Source organism: Diuraphis noxia, unplaced genomic scaffold (genome assembly GCF_037042655.1).
Source record: "Diuraphis noxia isolate RWA-SAM2 unplaced genomic scaffold, SU_Dnox_SAM2 contig0001, whole genome shotgun sequence".
Lineage (NCBI taxonomy): Eukaryota > Metazoa > Arthropoda > Insecta > Hemiptera > Aphididae > Diuraphis > Diuraphis noxia.
This window is the reverse complement of record NW_028301711.1, coordinates 87,444,945-87,470,623: the sequence shown is the minus strand read 5'-3', so window position 1 is coordinate 87,470,623 and position 25,679 is coordinate 87,444,945. Positions and strand designations below refer to the sequence as shown.

General features: G+C 28.5%; 1 pseudogene; it reads left to right on the top strand.

Moving 5' to 3' along the window:
- Window positions 1-5,031: 5,031 nt before the first annotated feature.
- Window positions 5,032-6,418, top strand: LOC149062335 (uncharacterized; annotated as a pseudogene).
- Window positions 6,419-25,679: the final 19,261 nt, after the last annotated feature.

Genomic DNA, 25,679 nt, shown 5'->3' with positions numbered 1-25,679 from the left:
AAGAAATTGTCGATAGAGTTATCATCATTAGGTACTATTATATTTTGTTCACAGTAAAAATAATTGTACTATAATATTCGTATACATGTGGCCATTAAAACAAACTCTGTCCGTTTTTTTTATTAGATTTCATTGTTTGATACGACATTTCAATTAGCACAAAAATAATAATAATAATATTAGTTTAAAACTAAATAGAAAAAACGTCGAATTTTTGTATTTATTACAATGAACGCAGCACAGCTGTAATCTCGTAACTTAGGACAGACTGAAGTCTGTATATCGGAAATATATCATATTGACATATTATGGTAATTTTTGTAATATTATTTCATGACTCATTATAATATTATATACCTTTAATCATATGTACCTACTAATTTTTAAAACAATAAATTAATAATAATGTTTAAAAAATTGGTTTTCGTTTTCTTTTCCATATATTTATTTTTAATTTGCTTTATTTACTCACTTTTATTTCCGTTGCTTTTTATTCACTTGCTTTTTTTCCTAAACCCATTTTACTTAGGAAGTGTATTTTTTTAAATTTTGATTGAGAATAAGAAATATTATGATTTCTACTTTGATCCTTGTTGATTTTGGCTCTGTTTGTTCATTAATTGAAATGTTGAGATTCAACTTTAATATTTGTATTTAAAAAATATGAGAATATTTTAAAAGCTATTTATATAGATACAATAGTCGGAACTGGGTACATCTATTATTATTATATGAGAATTGTACATTTTTCAACCAAATTTCATAGAAATTATTTTATTATTTTAATATAATCTCAAGTCAAATAGTTTAGGTCAGTACTATAAGATATTTTTGATTGTATTAATTTTGAAATGGTAGGTAAATACCTATTATTTTCTCAAAAACTTATTTAAAATAAAAATGAATTATGCATTTTATAAGATCATTATGTCAAAATTGTTTAGTAGTTTTTTTGGTATTTTCTTGTGAATTACACTGCCAGCAGCAATTATTACTAGGTATGACGTTTGGCCGTATAGTTATAGTAAGCTAGGTACCTCCAATATAGGAGGTGATATCGTTATGAGCCATCAGCTGTAAGTATTATACACCAGTTCGTAAAATATGGTTACTCGCGGAAGTAGAACTGCGTAGACTAGCCGTGTGGACTGTTGTGATGGATACAAGAAGGAGAGCGGCTATAACTGGTTCGCGATCCGACAAGCACGGTCAGCCGGTTAGTTTCACGCATAGGAACTCATGAATAAATTATCTACTTTTTATTGTTTTATGTTTAATACGATATTATAAAGTATACCTACAGAATAATTGTAATATTAATACATACTCTTACATGTTAGGCAGTATGTACAAAGCGATCACCCAAACATGCTCATTGTTTATCCTTTATCCTCTCACCACCCCCTCAAATAATCAATAAATACTGATTTTTTGAATTTTTATGTAGTACGAGGCTTACCAAAATTTGCTAAAAACATATTGCCTAAACCAAATTCCTAATTACACCACTATATCCTATATAGATACTATCCTTAGTACACAAAGTTAAATAACTCAAAAACTTTAGTTACTCGTTAGAATTTTGATTTTATTTCATCAAAATTTTCAGAAAAATTATTTGCTAAATTATGTACCTACTGTATATAATATATATATAATATATATAAGGAGGATTGTCATTTTTGTGATACACCCTGTATGTATAGTGTGTGTACTGAGTGTATAAGGTAAAACTACTCAATATAATATGGTTATTGTATGTACGATAGTATCTATATAAATACTGTTCAGTGGGCGACCATATCCGGGATTAGGTTTGTTGGTTATTAAGTAAAAAAATCAGGAAACCGCCATTATATAATGGCTGAACACTATAGCAGGTAGGTATATGACGTATCATAGTGTACAATATTAGAGTTTAGACGGTTATACTATAGTCTATAAGGTAAATAGCTAACAAAAATCAATATATAATATGATAATGAGGTTATTGTTGTCTTTAGTAGCCTTCATTATATTATCAATTATTTATCATGATGTAATAAGTCTTAGGTATACATTTTTCCATGAGTGTATATCACAGAACTTATAGGCCCAAAGTAACAAATTACTTATTGATGAAAGTGTGACACACAAATGTCTCACAAATGATGGTTTGAGTCTCCTTGAATATATTGTATGTACTAGGAACCCTGTAGAAAATACATTCATGACAAAAAGTATATTTTATTATATTTTCATCAATTTTGGTTTTCAAATATATTCTAGCACGATACGTATTTTAGAAAAGTATTGGTTTCAATACAACTTATTATTATTATTTTTTCTTAGTTAAAAGGACGTCGTCCCCAAGTACGAGAGCAGTTATTTCCGTCTTATAACATAATATATCAAATTTACGTTAAGTAGAATCTATTTTACTCTGTTATTCTTAATATTATTAGTGTGAATTGACCTTCCTGTATAGTATATTGTCAAATCTCGAGTTAAAAATATTATTCAGTTCTCTTCGTAGTAGGTTTTTTTTTAACCTTAAATCAAGTTATAACATATGCATTTTAAAATAAATTGTAAATTTTTGTAAACAAACACGTTTCGTTTTTATATCCTGATAGTAAAAACCTGAATAAATTTTAACTATATAGAATGTCTTATTATATATAACTAAAAAAAATCTTTTAACAACATTTTACTACAAGGTTACAGATTTACTCATGATATTATGACCTAAACGTTCAAAATATTCAATCATTATATTTAAAAAAAAATCGATGACTGCAATATCCAAATATATTATGGAGTATATTATAATATAAGCTATATTATAGTATTTACTATACTTACTAGTGTTTAGAATAAGTATATAATAAAAATCTAATTTTTAATTTTTATAAATATTAATTCTAATTTATAAGTTTACCGTTTTGTTTACAGCGTCTAAACTTGCTATAAATAATATTATAATTTTAACTATAGTCAACTACTAAACAATCTAAATATATGTAATAACTTATAGTTAAAAATATTTTTAGTATCAGATTTATTAATATTATTATTAGCGAAGAAATTTTACGATTTTATGAACAATTAGTATTTTAATTCAAACAATCATTTAAATTAAAAATGTTTATGTTTAATACTTCCGGATACAAGTTAGTGATGATAAAAAAAAAAAAAAACGAAGACTACGACTTCCAAAATCCTGATCTTGGTCTTGGTCTTGGGTACATCAATTAGTATTGGTCTGGGTCTTGCAAGATTCTTGCCACTCTTACAAAATGTATAAAATAAAATAAAATACCTGTTATGGGTGTGTGTATAGATTTTTTGCTACGACCTCTAAGATGAAAATTAAGTCAAATTTCCAATAAATATATTAATTATAATATATTTATAATTCAAACATGAACATATTAAAATAAGTCAAACTATTTAATTTTTATTATACTTGTTTCAAACTGCACTTTAAAATTATATTTATATTCCTTTACTTGTATTGGTATTGGTGAATCAAATTACCAGCATAATTAACTTTGTAAGTTTCTATTATATTTGTAATAAATTTTAGTAGGTAGTTACTAATTAGTAATTACTAATTATTAACCAATATAATGTTTACAAAAATAAATTGTTGTTTTTTCACTTTATATGCTATAATGTATGAGACACTAGTTTAGATACACGATGTCCAGTAGTATACGGAAGAATGACACAAATTACGAACGAAAATAAAAACGTACTTCCAATAAAATGACTTCCAGAAATTATAAGTATATTCGAAATTCGAATGAAAGTAGACGTGTATTACGGGCATAAATTATTCTGTTAGCAAGAAAACTTAAGATGTTTTTATCAATTTTGGGAAAATAAAATAATATTTTAGTTTTTACTAGTTAATATGAAACAATAGTTTTATTTTGTTATATCAATTCCAATTATTTTAAATCTTTTTTTCAATAATTTACTATTTCTTCGAATATTGATCAAATTTAATAACAATACAAATAATTTCTAATAATTTTCATTATACATTTTTAGTTACTGAATTCTAGACATACCTACTAATGTGTTTTCGGGGGAAAAGAATTTTGCAGTAATGGTTTTGTTTTGGTCTTGCAGCAAGATTCTAGCAAGACCAGGGGCGGATCCAGCGGGTGGCCTAGAGGACTAGGCCCCTCCAGACATATAATTTCTCAAATTTTTTTATAATTCTACACATCGTGATATAAGTGATAAACTGTATTTCAAATCACATGTAATATATATTTGATAATATAAGAATATAACTAATATATAATATACTAAATACAAGGTGGCTATATATTATACATCTTTATATATAATTCTACTGTACGTGTGTTTGTAACTGAACTAATCCTAAACGGCAGGACCAATTTCACTAATTCCTTTTTTGTAGTGTTCGTAATTGACAGAAGGTTCGTATGAAAGAAAATTTCTAAAATTTGATCTCTAAAGGGTATGGTCACACAGGGATTTTTTTAACCAACGAAATTTTTTTTTTTTATAGAGTTACCGTTGGTTATCATACCTACATACGAGTATACATTTATAAATTAATAACATTTATAAAATGAATTGTTATCAATAAAGAATTGTATAAAGTAGTTTATTTAATAAAGTAGTTTAGTACAGCAACGCGTAATACATAAAACAATGCCACGTTAAGGAGTAGAAAATATTGGTTAGGTTATTCGGAATTCACAATTAGTCCATAATTATCGGTTAAATAGATCGGCAGAAGATCAATTGACGGACAATGAAAAATATGTAAGAAACCAGACTGCAATCACACATGCTAATGAAAGTCAAGAGCAACGCAATGAACGCCGCCGAGCTAATGCATTGAGACAAAGACTGGCCCGTCAACGAGTCACCGACACATTCAGAACACGCGAATAACAGCGTTTGCAAGTGTATCGCGCATTGACACGTGTATCACTTCTTCGTCTTGCGTTTGAATATGAGTCAGACATCGACTATTCGTCACATTCACAAATTGTAATCGGCGGTATGAACAAACAATGCCAACACTGTCATGCACTCAAATACAAAGGTGAATCGACCGGTTTCTGCTGCGCCTCTGGAAAAGTTGTATTGCCACCATTGAATTCGCCGCCAGAACCATTGAAAGCACTATTGGCTACATATCAATCTAAATTGTTTTTGCGGAAAATTCGCAAATTTAATTCATGCTTTCAAATGACATCATTTGGAGCAACAAAAATCGTTCAGAATGAGGATGGTCATAATTTTCAATCAACGTTTAAAATTCAGGGCCAAGTGTATCATCAAATTGGTTCTTTAATGCCGATACCTGACACCGGTTCAACATTTTTGAAAATTTACTTTATGGGTGATGAGGAGCAGCAAATAAACGCGCGCTGCCAGTACAACTATATCGAACAGATGGAGAAGCGATAAAATGTGTGTATTTTAGAACCGTTTTTACAGCATCACAACCAGTTGGTCCAGTTGTTAAATACCGTTTCAAACAGACTGCAGAACGACAACTATACGATCGTCATCAAAGCAGACAAAGTACTATCTGGACAGAAATTAGTGGGCCGATATAATGCACCGACCATTAATGAAGTTGCAGTTGTTATGGTTTGCGACGTATTTGAACGTCGAGATATACGAATCAAATGCAGAGATAATACAGTGCATACGATTGAAGACAGTCATCGCTCATACGACGCTTTGTAATATCCATTGATATTTTGGGAAGGAGAAGATGAATATCAATTAAATATCAAATAAATCCATCAACAGGTATAATCTACACATGTCATAACCTAATATTTAATTTTTATGCACGATTAATTTCTATTTGTTTTAATTATATTTTTACTTTGCAGGTGTAGAAACCAGCAAGAAAGCGAGCGCGATGAACTTCTATGCATATCGGTTGATGATTCATGCCAACGAAGACAATAATATTCTCCGATGTCACCAGCTGTTTCATCAATACCTATATTGTTGATATGTATGTTAAAATTGAAAGCGAACGATTACGATACATCAGGTATAATCAAGCGAAACTTCGAGCTGAGGAATACATTCATTTGCGTGATGCTATTGTTGGTAACGTAGATGGAATAACTAATACCAACGACATCGGTACATCATATATTCTTCAATAATCATATATTGGTAGCCCACGTCATATGCAAGACTATATTCAAGACGCAATTACTTTTGTGCCCGCGTACGGACGACCAGATTTGTTCATCACATTTACGTGTAATCTAAAATGGGATGAAATTAAAATTGCGTTATTGCCAGGTCAAACTGCAATAGATCGGCACGATATCACCGCACACGTGTCTTCAGACAAAAGTTAAAATCGTTGATTAACTTGATTATGCATTCCTCTGTATTTGGCAAAACATGTTGATGGTTGTATTCTGTTGAATGGCAAAAACGAGGTATGCCACACGCAAATATTTTGATTTGGTTGGTCGACAAAATAGTAAATACAGTCTGAAGAAATCGATAAAATTATCTCAGCAGAAATTTCGAATCGGAATATCGATCAAGAATTATATGAGATTGTGATTGCTAACATGATCCATGGTGAATGTGGTGCTATAAACATGACGACACCGTGCATGGATAATGGAAAATGTACGAAAAGCTATACAAAAAATTGTATAAATGATACAATTACCAATATCGATGGTTATCCATTGTATCGTCGTAAAGACACTGACCATGGTGGTCAATCACATCAATAAACATGGCAGTGGGCATAAATAAAAATGTTTATCACGACTCATCGTCTGCAGAAATATTCGACACCGAGCTGCAAACAGAAGTCCAATCTCCCAACCACTCGTTCGATTGCAAATCGTCAGGATCGGCGTTAAGGTTGCAGAACGGTTGAAACCAGCGACGGTGGCCGCAGGGGTCAATGCCGTTTTTGTTGTCCGGACGGCAAACAGAATCTGTCGACATGTATATGAATGCATAAAATCCTACGTATATGACCAACATCAGAAAGACTCCGACCAAAAATGCCAAGTTCATTAGTTGAACTTCGAGGCTAATAGCTGACGATTCGTTGAGCTGCATTGAAGATGCCCCGAATTCTTGGAGAGCCATTTTTATATCCGATAAATTATTTAACACTTTGTGAACATTTGTATAACACTGAGTAAAGATTGTACTGTAATAGTTGTTATAATAATATAATAGGTACCTACACGCTATATAATAAAAATTATGGTTTCTAATGCAGGCCAATATTTGTTTATGTTAATATGAAAATATAACAAGCCAATAATGCATTTTGATAGAAAACCGTTTATAATACAGGATGTCCCAAAGAGATCTGACATTCTGACAAATGAAATAACTTTTGTTCTAATCAATATTTTTTAAAAATTTCTTTTAAATATAATCCATAAACACTTGCGCTACATTTTTAGAATACATTTTTTATTTTTTATTTTTTATTTTTATTTTTTAATACTGAAAATAAAAAACTTAAAAATTGATAAAATTTTTTTTCGAAATATTCAATATAGCCAATTTGTAAATCTGATTTTTAGAAAAATGTATATGGTAAAAACACTTATTTAAGTCAAATGGCTGATTTTTTACAATCTTTTTAAATATCAATATTTTCGTTAAGTAAATTACAATCTAGTTTAGAAACATTTTAATTTCAAATAATATAAAATTTTTTAAAAATATTTTATAAGACAATTTTTAAATAGGTGCATGTTAAAATATAATTATTTTTTTTATTGCATTTATTTTAATAATATGTGATGTATAAACTATAAATTACTTTAATTAACTATAATTTACTTAACGAAAATATTGATATTTAAAAAAATTTTAAAAAATCAGCCATTTGACTTAAATAAGTGTTTTTACCATATAAATTTTTCTAAAAATCAGATTTAAATTTGGCTATATTGAATATTTTGAAAAAAATTTTTATCAATTTTTAAGTTTTTTATTTTCAGTATTAAAAAATAAAAAAAATGTATTCTAAAAATGTAGCGCAAGTGTCTATGAATTATATTTAAAAGAAATTTTTTAAAAATATTGATTAGAACAAAAGTTATTTCATTTGTCGGATCATTTTGGATTTATTTTGTATTGATTTTACTATAATGTGTGTGTGTTTTTTTATCTGTCATCGCGTTTTGAGGCAGTAAAAATGCTTCGATTTTTGACTTCAGTACCTCGTTCGATCAGAAAATGAATCTAGTTGGTACTTTGGGTACAAAATTCTTAATATTTTTAGGTTAGGTTAAATTCTAGACAATATGATAACGTACCAGTCCACCGATACCGTAATAAATCAAGACGAAGTTGTCCATTATCTAAATGAATACTTAAATTCACTTGATTCGTCAGACATGTCACCGCATGTTCTAACATTGAAATTTGACGTACTCATCATTCTTCTACGAAACATCAATCCACCACGACTATCCAACGGTACCAAGTTTTCAGCGAAAACGTCGATTAACAACATTATCGAAGCTACAATTTTTAACGGAAAATATAAAGGCGAAGGTGGTGTACTGCTGCCACGCATCGTAATGATTCCAACAGATATGTACCTTTAGAATTCAAACGTTTGATGTTTCCGATGATACTCGCCTTTGGAATGACCATCGACAAAGCACAAGGAAAATCGTTACAAGTGTGTGGACTGAATTTGGAAAATCCATGCTTCTTCTCACATGGACAGCTGTATGTGGAATGCTCACGCGTCGGAAAGCCTTCTGATTTATTTGTGTACGCACCAGAAGGAAGAACAAAAAATATTGTGTATCCAAATGCATTTCAATAAATATCATTCAGTCGAATACTTGAATTGCCAGACTTTTCTCAATAAAACGAATAAAATTACATAATAATAAACTAAATTGACTATCTGTGTAACATTATTACTTAGTATATTATAATCATTATCTATCTATATCTTATATGTATAAAAAAATATACTGCTAGCATGATCATAGGTAACAAATTTAACACACAGTTTGAGACATTTAAGAGGTATGCTTTTTAACGGGCTACGAAGTGCACGGGTTCAGCTAGTATATATGTATATATATATATAATATATACAATAAATTAATATGTATATTCAAAAATTTTTTAAATTGTAAACAAAGTACCTATAAAAAAATTATAGGCCTCCCCCAGATTTTTACTCTGGATCCGTGCCTGTGCAAGACCAAGACCAATTATTTTGATCATCACTAATATAAGTATTCAGGATATAATATTATATAAGTATCTGCGTCATAAACATATTATTATGAAAATAGGCATATCAAAAAAATTATAATTATTGATTACAAATATTTAAATTTGATCAACATTATTTCTTATTCACTGAGAAATATTACTATTTAAAGGATATTTAAATAATTGCATTAGTATGGCTGTGTGAGATGGATTTTTAAACAAGAAAACCTAGAATAATGTTACACGTTAAAAAAAAATCTTTGAGATTTCATTTAACTTATCGTTTGTTATACCTTTCTCTATTATTCTATCTTATCTATCTAATTCTTAAATCACTTATGCTTATTGTAAATCGTTATTTTGCAGATCGTACGATTCTCTAGTTTATAAATCTCAAGCGCCACTGCGTATCATGCCGGCGTTTTTTTTATAGTTTTGTAATATAAAGAATAAAATGACGACGATGGCGTATCAAAAGATATAAATCTTGCAGAATTTAATATCAACTCGTACGAGTGGATGCGATGTTATTATTTATTTCCGAGTAGATGAGCTCGTCAGTACAGCTATAAAGTTATTTCTCTATAAAGCTAGTAATATTTTCTCGTTTCGTGGAATACATGACACTGAAAACCATTTTCTTATTGCATGTGGTATAAAAAATATAAAACTTTCAGATCAAATTTTTCGTAACATAAATGGAGTTCGACTCAAGGTATGGAATATATGGACTTGGGGAAATTGTGTTCATACAATAACACGATATCAAGTCATATAAAGTGAATAATGTTTAATGCGTATAACAACAATAAAAATGGCGAGTACCTATATAGAGACGTTGCGTTGCGTATAGAGGTAATATTGTTTTTCTTGCCCGGGAAATCGAGCTGGTGGTTGCCAAGCAACGCGGCGACTGCGCCGACGATGGCGGCAGCTATTATGACGCAGGTTACTAACAGAGAGGTAATGGAATAATATTATAGTTTGCTAATATAAAGACCATAATATCGTTTAATAGCTGATAATATTTTAAAGGGTGACCGGTGACCTACAAAATCTACGAAAACTATTCGATACGAAAAATATTTTATTCTGAAATAAATTGTTGAAAAATAATATTCCTGAAACGTATAGTTAATCCAAAAAACTAATTAAACTTCGAACACTACTTTCACTAAGATGATTTTTGGTTAAAACGCGTGCAATATTTACGGTTTAGTTTTAATGAGAGTCACTCAAAATTTGTCAAAGAGCTACGTGGTGGTATAACCGCTGAATCATAGTATAAAATATAAATATAGGGAATCTTTTGAGTATATTATTAGATATTCTACGAATTTCGATTTGTGTCCATCCGTCGGTCCATCGGCAGTCGTGAAATTTGGACCTGTTACTACTTAAACCAGAGTGATTTTAAATGTTTTTTGACATATAATCCGTCTGTATAGATATGTATAAGCATAGCCATTAATTCAAATATTTTTCTATTGTAATTTTAATCACATTTTTTTCTATATTCATTTAATATTTTGATGTAATGTAAATTTGAACGCGCATGGAATTTTAATTAGTCAACATACTTGACATTGCTTGTTATCAATTCAAGTCAATTCTAAATAAATTACGAATAATGCTGGTTATGTGTATATATTGAATGTAGACAATGTAATATCTTTAATATGCAAGAATATTATATAAGTACTGCAGTATCCTTAAATAATAAATATTGATACCAATAGCTAGTATATTTAGGTAGATACCTATTATTATTTATAAACGAATGTACGATCGCTATTTTTAGTAAAAAGTACTTAATATATTATAATCGATCCAGCTTTTTGTAATTTTAAGTGATTTCAAGTGCTTAGTATTTTTTTTAATTTCGCAATAAATCGTTGAAATCGCTAATGATCTATATCTATATCTAATATTTAAAGAAACTAAAAACAAACAAATGTTAATTCAATAACATTTCTTATGAATAATTCAGAGTTGTGCTCATCCCTGCTGCATTAAAATATAGTTATCATCAACCTATAAACATTATATTATAGGTAGTAGATTTAACATTATTTTTCAATCATTATTATTGTAGATAAGTCAATCTATGGTATCTATATCTAAACTAGTAAACTGCAATTTTAAATGCATGTGCGTTCAAGGACGCTTATAACTATAATATAATAAATATATTATAATTTATAATAAATTAATGCTCGTGCGTGTTTACAAAATAAATTTATGTACGGACGTAGGTGCTAATAGCATACGAAGAAATAATAGAATAGCGTACAAAAGTATACCTTATGGATTATACCTACCACAATCGTTAGTTACAATTAATATTCAAGTATTATGTTCGTGTACATATTTCGCTTACTAAATTTCCGTATTGTAGTTGAAATTCACGATACATTTAGTGTAAATGATATTATATTTATAGGTAAGCAATAATATCAAATCTATGTAAAATATAGGTTTGCGTCAAGTGTGTGTAGTGTGTACCTGCAATATTCATAATGTATACAAAAATAAAATTTCGAACAGCATATTATATAGTAGATGGACAAGGGAAAAACACTCTGTATTTAAACATATTATTTTGTTTCATTAAAACTGTGAAATACCCTTTGGAAATTAAAAATAAGTATTAGAAAATAGTGCAACTAAAAAAGTATCCAATTAAAACATAACTTAAAAACATTCTGCAATCATAAAAAATAATTGATCGCTAATTATTTATTAATTTACTAAAAATATAATTAACAATAGAACACATAATAATAATTTTATTCTATTCAATGTCAGCCAATGGCCACTGCTGCTAGGTTTATTTCTAATAAAAAAAAAAAAATACTTTTATTAGGGCATATATTCATCACGCACAACCATCTCATGACAGTAAAATATCCATCTATATGCGAAACGTGCGAAGTGGTCTACGTCTACACAGTTAGTACACAGTCAAACATATTATAACTTATAACCATTGAATGCCAAAAACTATGAAGACACGAGAAAAAACACCATATCTCTCAACAAATCGGTGAAGAACTAGGACCACAATCAAACAACAATTTACAAAAAAAATACTATCACAGAACTTTATTTAAACTACGCAATACCACAATGTAATCACAGCTCTGTAAACTATTTTTAAGTTAATATCAAACTAATGGCAGTCGATGTTGTATATCAAATTCCATAAAAATAAAAAACAACACTTAAATCCAATTTAGTAAAAAATAAAATTTAAAAATACTATAAATGAATAAACATTTCAAATCATATACTTTTATCTTTAAGTATTGAATTATTGGGGGGTGGTTTACTATTTACTTATTACTTTACAACAGAACATGGAAATTTTATTTTATTTATCTTTAAAAATAAAATTAACATTACCTAAATTATAAAACACAAAATATTCAATTTTAGATTTTGAACGAAGTGATGAATGTATTGATTTTACAATTATGTGTGTGTTTTTTTTTGTGTGTCTGTGTACAGCATAACTAGTCGAAATAATGCTTCAATTTCAAACTTTGGAAGTGGTTTCCGATGTAAAAGTGAATATCCTTGGTGCATTATACAGGTCAAAAATAAACATTTTCCAATAGATTTCCAAAAAATCGAGAAAAACAAAAAAAAAATGACAGAAAAACGGGAATTTTTACGCAAAACCAGTTTTCGACCAAATCGATTTTTTTATATGGTCGTAATTCAAAAACTAATCACTGTAAATACTTGAAATTTTCACCAAATGTTTATGTTAGTGTTATTTATATACAGTTTAATTTTCAAAAAATTTTGACTTTTTTTGAGTTATTTAAAGACAACTGAAATATTCGATTTTTATGAACATTTTTTTTTTTGAAGTGACGGTAAAAAAATTATGGATGACCAAAAAAACTTGAAGATTTAATACAAGGTTCCTTATGAGTTGTTTTTATTGTAGCTAAAAAAAATTGAAAATCGCTTGTTACAATTATTTTTTATAAGCGTTTATAGTTCAAAATTTTACGAAATCATTCGAAAAAGCGAAAATTTGCAAGTGATTTTAAAGTTGAAAAATCATAAAATTTTTTGTGTTTATAACTAAGGATTAAAAATACAACACTAAGTTTTCCATAAGTATTCCTTCAATTAGCTATAGATAAAACTCGATTATTATACAAAAAATTTTAGGTGCGTTTAAAATTTTACGAAATAGCGTAACGATAACGATTTATCCTCAAACGATTTTAAACATTTGTTATTATTCAAAAAGTATAAGTCATAAATACTTGAAAATTTTACCAGTTATTTAGATTGGCATTTTATTTACATGGTTTAATTTTCAAAATATTTTGACTTTTTTTGAGGTATTTATAGACAACTGAAAATTTCAATTTTTCTGAATTTTTTTAAATGTCGATAAAATTTTTTTGGCCCAATCAAAATACTTGAAAATTTGATACAAAGTTCCTCATAAGTTATGCTTATAGTGATTAAAAAATTATAAAAATACATAATGACAATTTTATTTTATTAGCATTTGAAGTTCAAATATAGACTTAATACGTAAAAATTACGGCAATTTTCAAATTGTCTTAGATAGAAATTCATAAATGTTTTTCTTTTTAGATCTAAGATTTGAAAATTGAATACAAGGCTCCTAACATATTTTCACACTAGAAGTTTAAACATAAAAGAAATATATAGTCACACATTTTTTTATAAGCATTTAAAATTCAAATTTTGACTAAATACGTAAAAATTACGGCAATTTTCAAATTATCTTAGATAGAAATTCATAAAAGTTTTTCTTTTTAAATCTAAGATTTGAAAATTTAATACAAGGCTCCTATCATAATTTTACAATAGCAGTTGAAAATTAAAGAAATATACATGCATAATTTTTTTTTAAAAGCATTCAAAGTTTGAATTTTGACAAAATACGTAAAAATCATGAAAATTCGCAAATTATTTTAAACTAAAAATTCATAAAGTATTTTCCTTTTATATCTAAGATTTGAAACTTTAATAAAAGGATCATAATATATTTTTACAATAACAGTTGAAAAATAAAAGAAATATATAGTCACACATTTTTTTTATAAGCATTTATAATTCAAATTTTGGCTAAATACATAAAAGTTACGACAATGTTAAAATTATCTTAGATAGAAATTCATAAAAGTTTTTCTTTTTAATTCTAAGATTTGAGATTTTAATACAAGGCTCATAATATATTTTTACAATAGCAGTTTAAAAATAAAAGAAATAATATAGCCACAATTTTTTTTACATGTATTCAAATTTTAATTTTAACAACATACGTAAAAATCACGAAAATTCGCAAATTATTTTAAGCTAGAAATTCATAAAAAATTTATTTTTAAATCTAAGATTTGAAAATTTTTAATAATATATTATATATCCTAGACAGATAAACCGTCTCCGTTCAGAATCGTTTTTCGTATACAATGATACCTATCATTGCATTCAAATTTAACCTACCCTAGTCAGAGGTCCACCCCACCACCAATGTACAGCAGAGCGATACCCACTTACCCGTTTTTTTTACATTTTTTGAACCTATCCAGGAACTATGAAATAATATATTGTCCCTATTGAATACGATTTAAGTTGATCAGTTATTCTTAGTTAACTTTTCGGGATCAGAAGTCAAATATATAGTTATAGTCGCCGAGTCGCTACTCGGTATTCACATCCACCTTGCCACACTAATATAACATAGGACCTATGTCATAGGTATACTCTAGAGTCTAGATAACTGAAAACGTGTGAATAAATTAAGAGTAAAGACCTTGTATATGTATATCGATTATCTGTTGTACCGTCAGTACCTATAGCACATAATTTAATTTATTTAGTTTATTTATTTGTCGATAATATTTGTTCATTATAAAATAAAACTTTTTTCTTGTCTATCAAAAATATTTTCTGTAGTTGTAAGTTAAAGTTTTTTTTTTTTTAAATTTCTTTTTATTATATTCAGCAGTAAACATAACTCCATTTCTTCAACACAAGCTGCATAAGCTTACAGAAGATAAGTTAATCAATTATTCTTATTCAATTTAATGTTGTTGCATAAAATATTTTTTGTTTTTGATTTCTTAATAAAAAAAAAAAATAGTAATAATGGTGGCATAATATCAATAAACCTCCGTATACGGTAGAACGGTCCAACCGAAAGTCACCAAATCGATTAAATAACCACGGACAAAAGTCTTTTATTTTCACTCGGTGTTTGAGTCTTGAAACCTACGATTTATTTTCACTGTGGTTGTTAAAAACAATAAATTATGGTATTTAGTTACTTAGAAAAAAAGTTATCCGTCGTCACCGATAAAATATTACAATACCATTTGACGATAATCGCTTTAAACGTTAGGTGACACAATGGCGCTTTTATCGTTTTATGGCACTGTGTAATAATGTTATAAATATTAATAACACAATAACCGTCACCTGTCCGGTTCGTCCGTACATATTATGTCAATAAAATATAACAGGATTAATGTATAGGTGTAAAGGTGTCAATGGCCTTAGTATCTCGAGGTTTCTGCGTTGTTATTTTATATCATATTAACACTGTCGTATTAATTGTTTTCGACTATGAAATTATTGTCATATTCAATATTATAAACAGCAATCGTACAATATTATAAATACAGACTAAACGATATTCAAATTAGCGAGTCTTAAAAGATAATAATTTTTCATTCAACTAACATGAATATTTTTGTATAACCATGTACACGGTATACGACGACATGCAGGATGCAGGGGCGTATACAAGGGGTGATGTGGTGGTCTGATCCCCTCGTAAGCCTTTTATGAAAATGTGTTCTTAGTATAAGGGAGTTGCAAAGAAACATAAAAAAAAATGGATAGGATTTTTGGAAGTTTTTATTTTGACACACATAAAAATATGGTAAACTTATGACTAATGACTAATGACCAATTGGTAATCGTATTAATATTTTGTTATATTTATTTCATATAATATTATCATATTGTATGAAATAAACGTCTGGCGTCGGCGCTCGCTAAAGTTGAATGTATAATTTATCGATTTATGTCTGTAGCGTATTAGTGTTTTAGATTAATTAATACAACACAATACATTATATTTATTTTCATATGATATAATAGATCCTAGTTCCATCAGAATAATCCCGAGGAACAGCAAAATGCAATTACCGACCATGATATATCTAATCTCGTCAAAGTTTGAACTTAAAATGCCTATAAATGTAAATCCTATACATTATAATATACGCATCAATCGTCGGCAGTGACCTGAGACCTCTAACCGATCGTGTCATGTGTAAAATTAAGTTCAACCTACTATTTTGTTTCTTCATTCACGAAAGTGTTATTTTTATTTTTACATATGTGATAGAAATATTATTACACTATACTCTAAGATAAACGCTGATATTTTTAAACAAAAACGTCTTTATAAAAATTAGTTTTTATTTTTAACAAAAAAAAAAATATCAAAAATTCTAATATTTTGTAGGTAAAGATAAACAGCAGTGATAGGGCAAACGAAAAATAGTTCATGAAAAATGATAATTCATTTAGAGTCATTTATATAATAATTTTGGGGAGCATATATTTAATGAACTATACGTATATAATGGTACTATACGTGATCATGAAATCTGCCCAACCCTGCTATGAGTCATATAAAGTTTCTCTATATTTATTTTCTATTTACCTACAAATACATGAATAATATTACATTTATATTATAATATTTTTACTATAATTCATAGAAAATATGGTAAACATTTTTTTTTTCTATTTGAAACAGGAATTGCCAATTTCCTCATGTACCCTGCAAAACATTATACTTTTCATACTGTTTTAAATATTTATTGGATATTGATCGTCCATATCGGTATCGTCCGTGTCCCTATAGGCACAAAATAAATGTATATAATGTAATCATTATTCATTGCAAACATCAAACACACTCACACGAGATAATATTATTATAATATCCATCTAATAATATTATGCTCGTGCATCATCGGTCCGACAGTAATACGAGGCCAGTGCTGCAGTTGTATAATATGCAAACCAATTTAGGTTTTCTGTTATATTATATTGACCATCAACATACGACAACATCGACAAAAAACGTCGTTCGGTGTTTTTGAATAATGCATGATGTGAGTATAAGTCTCATGGTTTGGATCCCCGATATTTCGTATTTTATTCAAAGCGAAGAAAATATTAACGAACTAGGGACGATGTTTACTCTTACAGAAACGATGATACAATCATGTTGGGACTTGGATTCCATCGTACCGTAACCTGCAGGCTGCAGCTACCTTTAACGGCTTTAACTGTATTATATGCTTCGTCGTTGGCTGTGTAAAGCGAAAATTGGATTTGTATTTTAAATGTCACGTCGTCGAATATTCCATGGTAATAGGTACCTACCACACGAATTTCGACTAAAACGTGTAATAATTAATAATAATATTTTATCGGTTTTGAGTACCTACTGACACTGTGTTGGAATAAGATACATATATATAATACAGTTCCATTGAGTTTCCAACGAGCGAGCCGAAAATTACAATTTGTGCATTGATTGTAAATGATAAATATACTTTTCACCTATTCTGTATTTATCATACATACTTCAATACACATATACGCTGCTCTAACGAAAATATATAATGTACGTATAAGCCACGAGGCTTTGTTGAGTTTAAGAGTTTGAAAGCTTTCAAAACTTATTTTAACCAAATAGCTGGTTATTATTATTATTGTTGTTATTTGTTAGTTGTTAATAAGGCTTAATACCAAGCTTAGTTTTTATTAAAATGTAACTTTAATGTTAGTGACTTGTACATTTGAACAAAAATGCAAAAAAACGGAAAAACTTATTTTCACAAGTGAAATTTTTATTTTTTTAGAATAAAATTTCGATTGACCAAAACAAATTGTTATATTTTTTGTTTTTCTTCTAATACCTACTTTGATCGTTTTTTAAAATGATGATCTCTAGATATTATTATCATAGTAAAAAAATATTTAAAATTTTTAGTTAGTTGAATTTGTTAACACTTGACCGTGAAATAAAAAATATATATCCGAGAAATATCTATTATTATTATTCATTTTTGTCTCATAGAATACGCACAAGATATATCTAGATTCTAGATAATAATAAATAATATCAATTCAACAACTAACAAAAAAAAATATTGTATTAATAATAAATATTTAATTGTATTTTGTATTATTACATTATACGTCATATAAAAATGAGTCAACTTATTATTAAATAGGTAAATCAAACTAAACATTCAAAAGTTCAAATATGATGTCGTCGTCACAGTTTAACATATAAAATAAATAATTGATTCAGCCGATTCAGCTGGTAACATTCACTATTACTAAAAAAATCTGATACTATAGATAATATTATAAATTTATAACACACAATCACTCATCAAGTATAAGTCTTAACAGTTGACACTCGTGACTCATGACTCAAAAATAATCGCTATCCACTTACTTAATAAATAATAATTTTATCAACTTTTAGTTTGTTCAATATTTGTTTTCGCTATCAATAAACTATTCGTTTTTTCGTCCATAAATAAAATTCAACGAAATACTTATTCAAATTTGTTTCCTATATTTTAAATTATAATTTATAATATTCTACGAAATGATAAAACGTACGAAAAATTCCTCGAAACCGTATATTTAACGAAACTATGCGTTTGTCCTCGTCGATAAACATTAACACGGTTCCCATAATTATTAATATTCTTAGATATAAATTATTAAAATTATTATTATACAGTTTAATATTATTATTATTAATTTCTATAAATTCATATTTGCACCACACTTACTTATTATACACTGTATGTATAGATTGTAAATAAACTTTTATCGTCAATAAAAAAAAAAAAAAAAATAAATTCATATTAAATTTTGGTGTAACTACCTGAACTGTATATACAAATAATAAAACTCTGATTACGTGTTCCTTAAAAATCTGTGATAGGTAGTCTATATGATAATTGATAGGTAGTCTTTTGTTTCGTTTTACAAGTCAAACCACTATTACATTCTACTATTAATGCTTCGTAAATAAATAAATCCTAAAATGCAGGAGAGGCGTATCAAGGACAATCATTTGTGCTCGAAATTCAGCTGTTGTTACTATTACTTATTATAATACGCATTGTGCTTGTACGTCTGAGCGTTACAAAAACAAAATATTGTACCCACGCACAATTCGACCTATCTCCAGAAAACGCAGTATGCTCCGAATACAGTACACACTGTCGAACAATATTATCTTTATATTCGACCACAATTTATACGTATAATATCCGTGTAAAGGTCTGAGCCACACTGCAGAGGTAGCGGTAGCGATGGATCTAGGACAATTGGTCCCAAGCTTAAAAGTTAAATACAACATATTTTTTTAGCATAAAACTTAAAAAATAATTAAAAAGATAAATTATTTATGTATAGAATATACGATCAAATACAATAATTTAAATAAATATGATATATATCGCGAGAATAAAGCCTCGATAATGTTCAGCGATGTTTTACAGTAAGACTTAAGGAATACAAATAATTCAAAAATTCATCTTTAGAAAAGCTAATGTCAAAACTATTTCAAACAGATAACTCTTAAGCCGAGGACCAATATTGCCTGTGTTTAAACTTATATGACGGCGACCGATTGTCCTCATGCTGAATTTTTATGGGGGGGGGACCAATTATCCGTTTACCGGACGAGAGATAATGGCGAATGAAGCCGAACACAATTTTTCCGTCAAGACAAAAAAAATTTACCAGTTTACCACTACCGATGATGCGGTATGTGGGGTGAACTTCACGTATACATTTTATACAGTCAAATATACCTGCAACATTCGGATACTACTCGCAGAAGCCATTTTTAAAAATGATAATGTTTCAACAATATTTCAGAAAGTTTAAAAACGGTTAGGTTATGATTCTATTTTGAAATTGTTCATAAAATATTTCAAAATCAAAACCATTATCTCTCGAAATGCTGTCTGTAGTGTTGCGTAAACCCACATAAATCCATACTAGCAGCCCTTCGTGATATATATAAAATAAAACGGATAACGAATAGCATTACGTATTACGGGAGTATGTGTGTGCGTGTGTGGGTTGAGTAGCAGTGATGTATTTGCAGATGGCGGCGCTCGGGCCGCCCACAAAACAACCCCCGACCCCGCCACCGACATCCCATCCGGTCAAAAACACCCCATCGAGTTGCTATTGCTCGCTCGCTATACGTTGGAACAGTTCCCACTCTCCGCTTTGTCGTCGCCCCATAGCAATGAGTGGCGTGGTGGTGGAGTTGGGTTGTCATATTTTATAATGGAAGGTTGTTATGAGAGAGTAAACCGTCGCCCGAGAAAATATGTGCTCGAAATATTAAATTAAATTCCCGGTAAACAAAGCGCTCCATGTAAAATGAATACGTCATAATATATTATGTGAGTGTAGGTTTAGGTATGTGCGTGTTCAAACACATAACAATATTATTCGCATTTGTGGTAAACGAAATGTCGATCAGTGTTCTATAATCACTATCGAATAACCTTATCCATCACTGTCGAAAACTTTTGTGTGCCGGAATATAGTCGGAATGCGGGTGTGATCAGAGTCCAAACGATAGGTATATATAGTAATACAAATGTAGGTACCTCACGAAAACCCGCCACGTATTTTATTTTCATAATATTTTGTGAACATTTTTGAAACTTTACTCTGCTCAACAATAATGTGGTTTCTATAGGTAATAATATAATACAATTATGTAACATTACTACATACCAGCGATGAGTGTCTAATGCCCGTGGTGGTATTTTCTCGTTCATCAAACATCCATTAAAATAATAATTATTAATGTTCACGAATTAATAACCAATACTATTCGTATTTAAATGCTTTTCGTGACTTTTCGCCTAACAGCAATTTAGTTATTTTGATATTGAAGTATAAATAACTGAAGATACCTACTTGAAATATACATAAAATGCCTTTAATATTATATTATATACATAGAATATTACAATTTTGAAATATTTTGCATCAATTAGCTATTTATAGAAATTTAACATTTTTGATTTTTTTTAGTTTTAGTTCTATAAATATTATCGGTTGGTCAATAAACTTGAAAATTTAACATATGGTTCGTCATAAGTTGTATTATTTAAAATTCAAAGTTTGACAATATTTGTCAAAATTACAAAATGTATTTACTATTTTGTAGTAATAATTTCATGGATAGGTATATTATTATTAGGACAATTTCTAATTTAATTTTTGGAAATCTTTGTTCGGAAACCTGACGGGGTCCATCACATAAAACACATTTTGGTGAAATATACCTGGATTTTTTTACACGTAAAAGGTTTTAATCACTTGCGCGTTGCGCCACATTGTACGCTTCGATATGGTCACAATATTATAATTCAATGAGGCCGTATTCTTGGCAGTTACAGACAATTTCGACATTGGGAATGATGCGTTATTTTATAGTTGTCAACCTTCATCTTTGTGGGTAAAATATTGGTTACATGTTACATCAATTATGTTTTTCCTATTGTCTGATGGTTGAAAATGAGTAAAAATAATTACAGGAGTTAGGGATCTAATTTATTTACTTGTTTAATCTAATATTGCGCCGTAATCGTATTATATATAGTCACTACATCGCATGTAACAGTACTTACATTTAGAGGTGTTTAGTAACATTCACGACTATAATAGTTATATATTTTTATCAAGGTAGTAATAAATTACTGATTCATTTCGGTAATCAAATTTATTTGATGTCACAGCAACCATACTGATAGATCATAAGCGTCAATTTGATACGATTTTATCTTTTATCAGTAACAAGGTGAATGGTCTATATCTTTTACTATAGTTAATACCTAAATTACTTAACATCTTAACTCTTAATTTTTTTTGTATCATAGAACATGGTTGGTAATAATAAGTAATAACTGCTTTAAGAATTAATAAATAGTTTGATAAAAAAAAAATGCCAATATGGGGAAAAGACATAACCTTTATTAGGTTTTACGGCGGCACCTACTCAGTGGCGTAGACAAATGTGTTGGGCTCGGATAAATGTATTAAAAATATCGAAATATTCCATATCTAAAAATGCATTACTTATTAAATAAGTTCAAATCATTATGTAAAAAATAATATATTATACCTAAACAAAATAAAATTACGTTTGCATTACACTTTACTTTTGGAATTTTGATTTTAATATTTGTTTCCTTTTTGCAAAAATAAAATGAGAATGTTTGTTTGTCGTATGCAATCAAATTGTATAATGTGACTGAAAGATAAATTTCAGCCTTGTCTAATTTAAAAAGGGTTACCTGATGTTAAGTTCAAAATGAAAATAATTTATGTTAAGAATAATACTATAGTATAATAGTGGTACTAGTAATACTAAAATATTACTAATAATACCAATAATAGTCAGTCAAAACTGTCCTAAAAAATTAAAAAATGCATTAAAAGTATAAAATCCGGTAAAATGCAAAAAATGCTATAAAACAATTTTGTGGTTAAAACACGGAGGATTTGAAACACATTTGTAGCTTCGAAAGCATCAAGTAGAATATTCCAAAAAAATAAAGATGCAAATGCATTGAAATACGAGCACTACTAATCTGTCGTAGCAATCAATTTCGGTATAACATTTTTTTGGGTAAGGACAGCCCTTTATACACGTTTTATTCTGACGCTTTATTAAAATATATAAAGTATAAACATGGGAAGAAATTTAATCGTCCTACTATTTGCGGATTTTTCGTACAGTTGCGATATACTATAGTCTATAAGTCAGTTTGTTTATTCCGTTAAGTTCAGCTCGCTTCCTCGGAACACTCGTCAGTGAAGTTGACCATGTGCTGTGCTGACCTTTTAAACAGTAACCTATAGTTAAAGTTACCTAGTCCAAGTTGGTCATCGGTGATTTGGCAATGCATGGCCAGCGTTCTACCGTATCGTGCACGATTTCTGTCGTGGTTTGACAAAATCTGATACTGCAGTATCCGGTATACAACAGAACGACATTTTATTCATATATTTTTGAAAGTCTGTGAGTTTTATACTTTCATTATATATTATTTTCGTAAATCATTTTCTGAACTAAATAAAATGCTTTGACCGATACCAAGAGAAGCTTGCGTTAAATCACTTTTAAAATTTATCTAAGTACATTAAAAAAGTAAGTATTTGCATTAAATTTTTTTTTTAAAATTATGTTCAATGTGTGATTTTTGGAAAAATATATGAAGTTAAGCTAAGTGTTTTATATATAACGATTCAGCGTGATATTATCTATCAGGAACATATAAATTCATAGAAATTGGTCGGGAAATATAATTTTTCTACTGCATATGGTCCGCAAAGTTAAGAAATAATATATTTGCAGCTACACGTAAGCAGCCTGAGCTTTTTATATAAATATATGAAAACCTAATTTCTTTAATATTGCACTTATCGACCTGTTTTTTTTTTAATTGTTCAGAATGATATTCTTAGTCATATTTTACAGTTAGAAAATTTCCATAAACCCCAAGACCAAAATAATGGGGTGAAAATTACGATATTTTAGATCGTCACAATATTGATTCTGTCGTAGCAATAAAAAAAATAAAAAAATTAAAGTACTATAACAAAAGTTATATGTGACTATTCTACACAATCTGGCCTATCAGAAAAATAAAACTTCACAAAGTTTAGGTGAAAAATAAAGGAAAATTAGGTTTATGTTCAAAAACTAACCAGCTAAAATTACGATATTTTGGATAGTCAATTTATGTTAAAAATTATTAAAAATTAAATAACCATATAGTATTATGACAAAAAATATATGTAATTATTCAGTACAAATTGTACTATCAGAAAAATAAAATTTCAAAAGAATTAAGCAAGAAATAAAATTTGAATAGGATTATATTCCAACGCGAAATAAACTGCTTAAATGATGAAAATATGACAAATATTTATGTTCAAAATGTGATTTCTCGAAAAATATATGAAGTTAAGCTAAATTTGTATATATAATGATTTAGCGTGATATTATCTATAAGAAAAATATCAATTTATAGAATTTAGTTAGGAAATATAGTTTTTCTACTACCTACATTTGGTCCATAAATATTTTATAAATTAGAAGTTTGTACTTACCTATAATGATGTATTGTATGCATAAGAAATATGTGGCAAAGCCTTTGGATAATTTTGACGAAAAATTGATGGAACTTACAATAAGGGTCTTAAAATATAATGAGTACAGTTTTTTTAATTCATTTATATGTACCAATTATCAACTTAAATTATAATTTATTTTGATGTTGTGCTGATGAAAGTTTAAATTTCAAATAAATTAATGATTACAAAAAATTATATATTAATATTATTCACTGCAGTGTTACATTTCTATAATCTACATAATACATTTGGCCTTGTTGATTAAATTAGATGGTTTCAAACACTATGGATACCTATCCTATAGAAATTAAGATGAAAATATATGCTGAAAGTTGGAAGGGACTTAGTTGTTTGTACGAGTTATGAGATTATCTAGAAACGCTCGTATATTTGAAACATAACGAAGGATAATGGTGTGCATTTTACAAAAAGGAAAATATCAAAAACGAGAAACATCAGGCTTCTGTGGAAATTAATATTTTTACTGTAAGCCTACAGCATAATATCGGTGAAACCCGAAAGCGCAAATCAACCTTTTTTTTTCGATGACTCAAAAGCGCAAAATGAATTTGCGCTTTTGTACCTTGGTAGTGGGATAAAAGCGCAAAAGAAAATTGTATTGTTTGATACAATATTTTACTGACCTAAAGCGTGAGGGTCGACGCTTTCCATGTACCTATAGGGCGATACACGCCGTTACGCGACCTTATCCGTTCCACGACAGATTGCAGCAATGCATCGCTATACGGTTATTGCATTTGTCTGTGTCTTATCGTTACACATTACGATGGCAGTTGATAATCATTTAAGATAACTATAGTCTATAATACACATTCCACAATATAATATATAATAGTGTAAATAGGGTGATTTTTTTATCGAAGAACACTCATTATTTAAAAAAGTATTAAATTTTTTCAAAATATTTTTTTACATTGTTTCAAGTTGTTAAAAAACAAACGTTTTTATTAAAAAATTATATTTTTAAATATTTTTTATCCTTATAATTTTTTAAGTTTTTTACTTTTTTGAATGATAACATAGAGTTTTAGTTTTATATTCCAAAGCAGAATATTTTTCTAAGTATTTTGATTCATAAAAATCGAATTTAGGACGAGTAGTTTATGAGTTATAAGTATTTAAAGTTT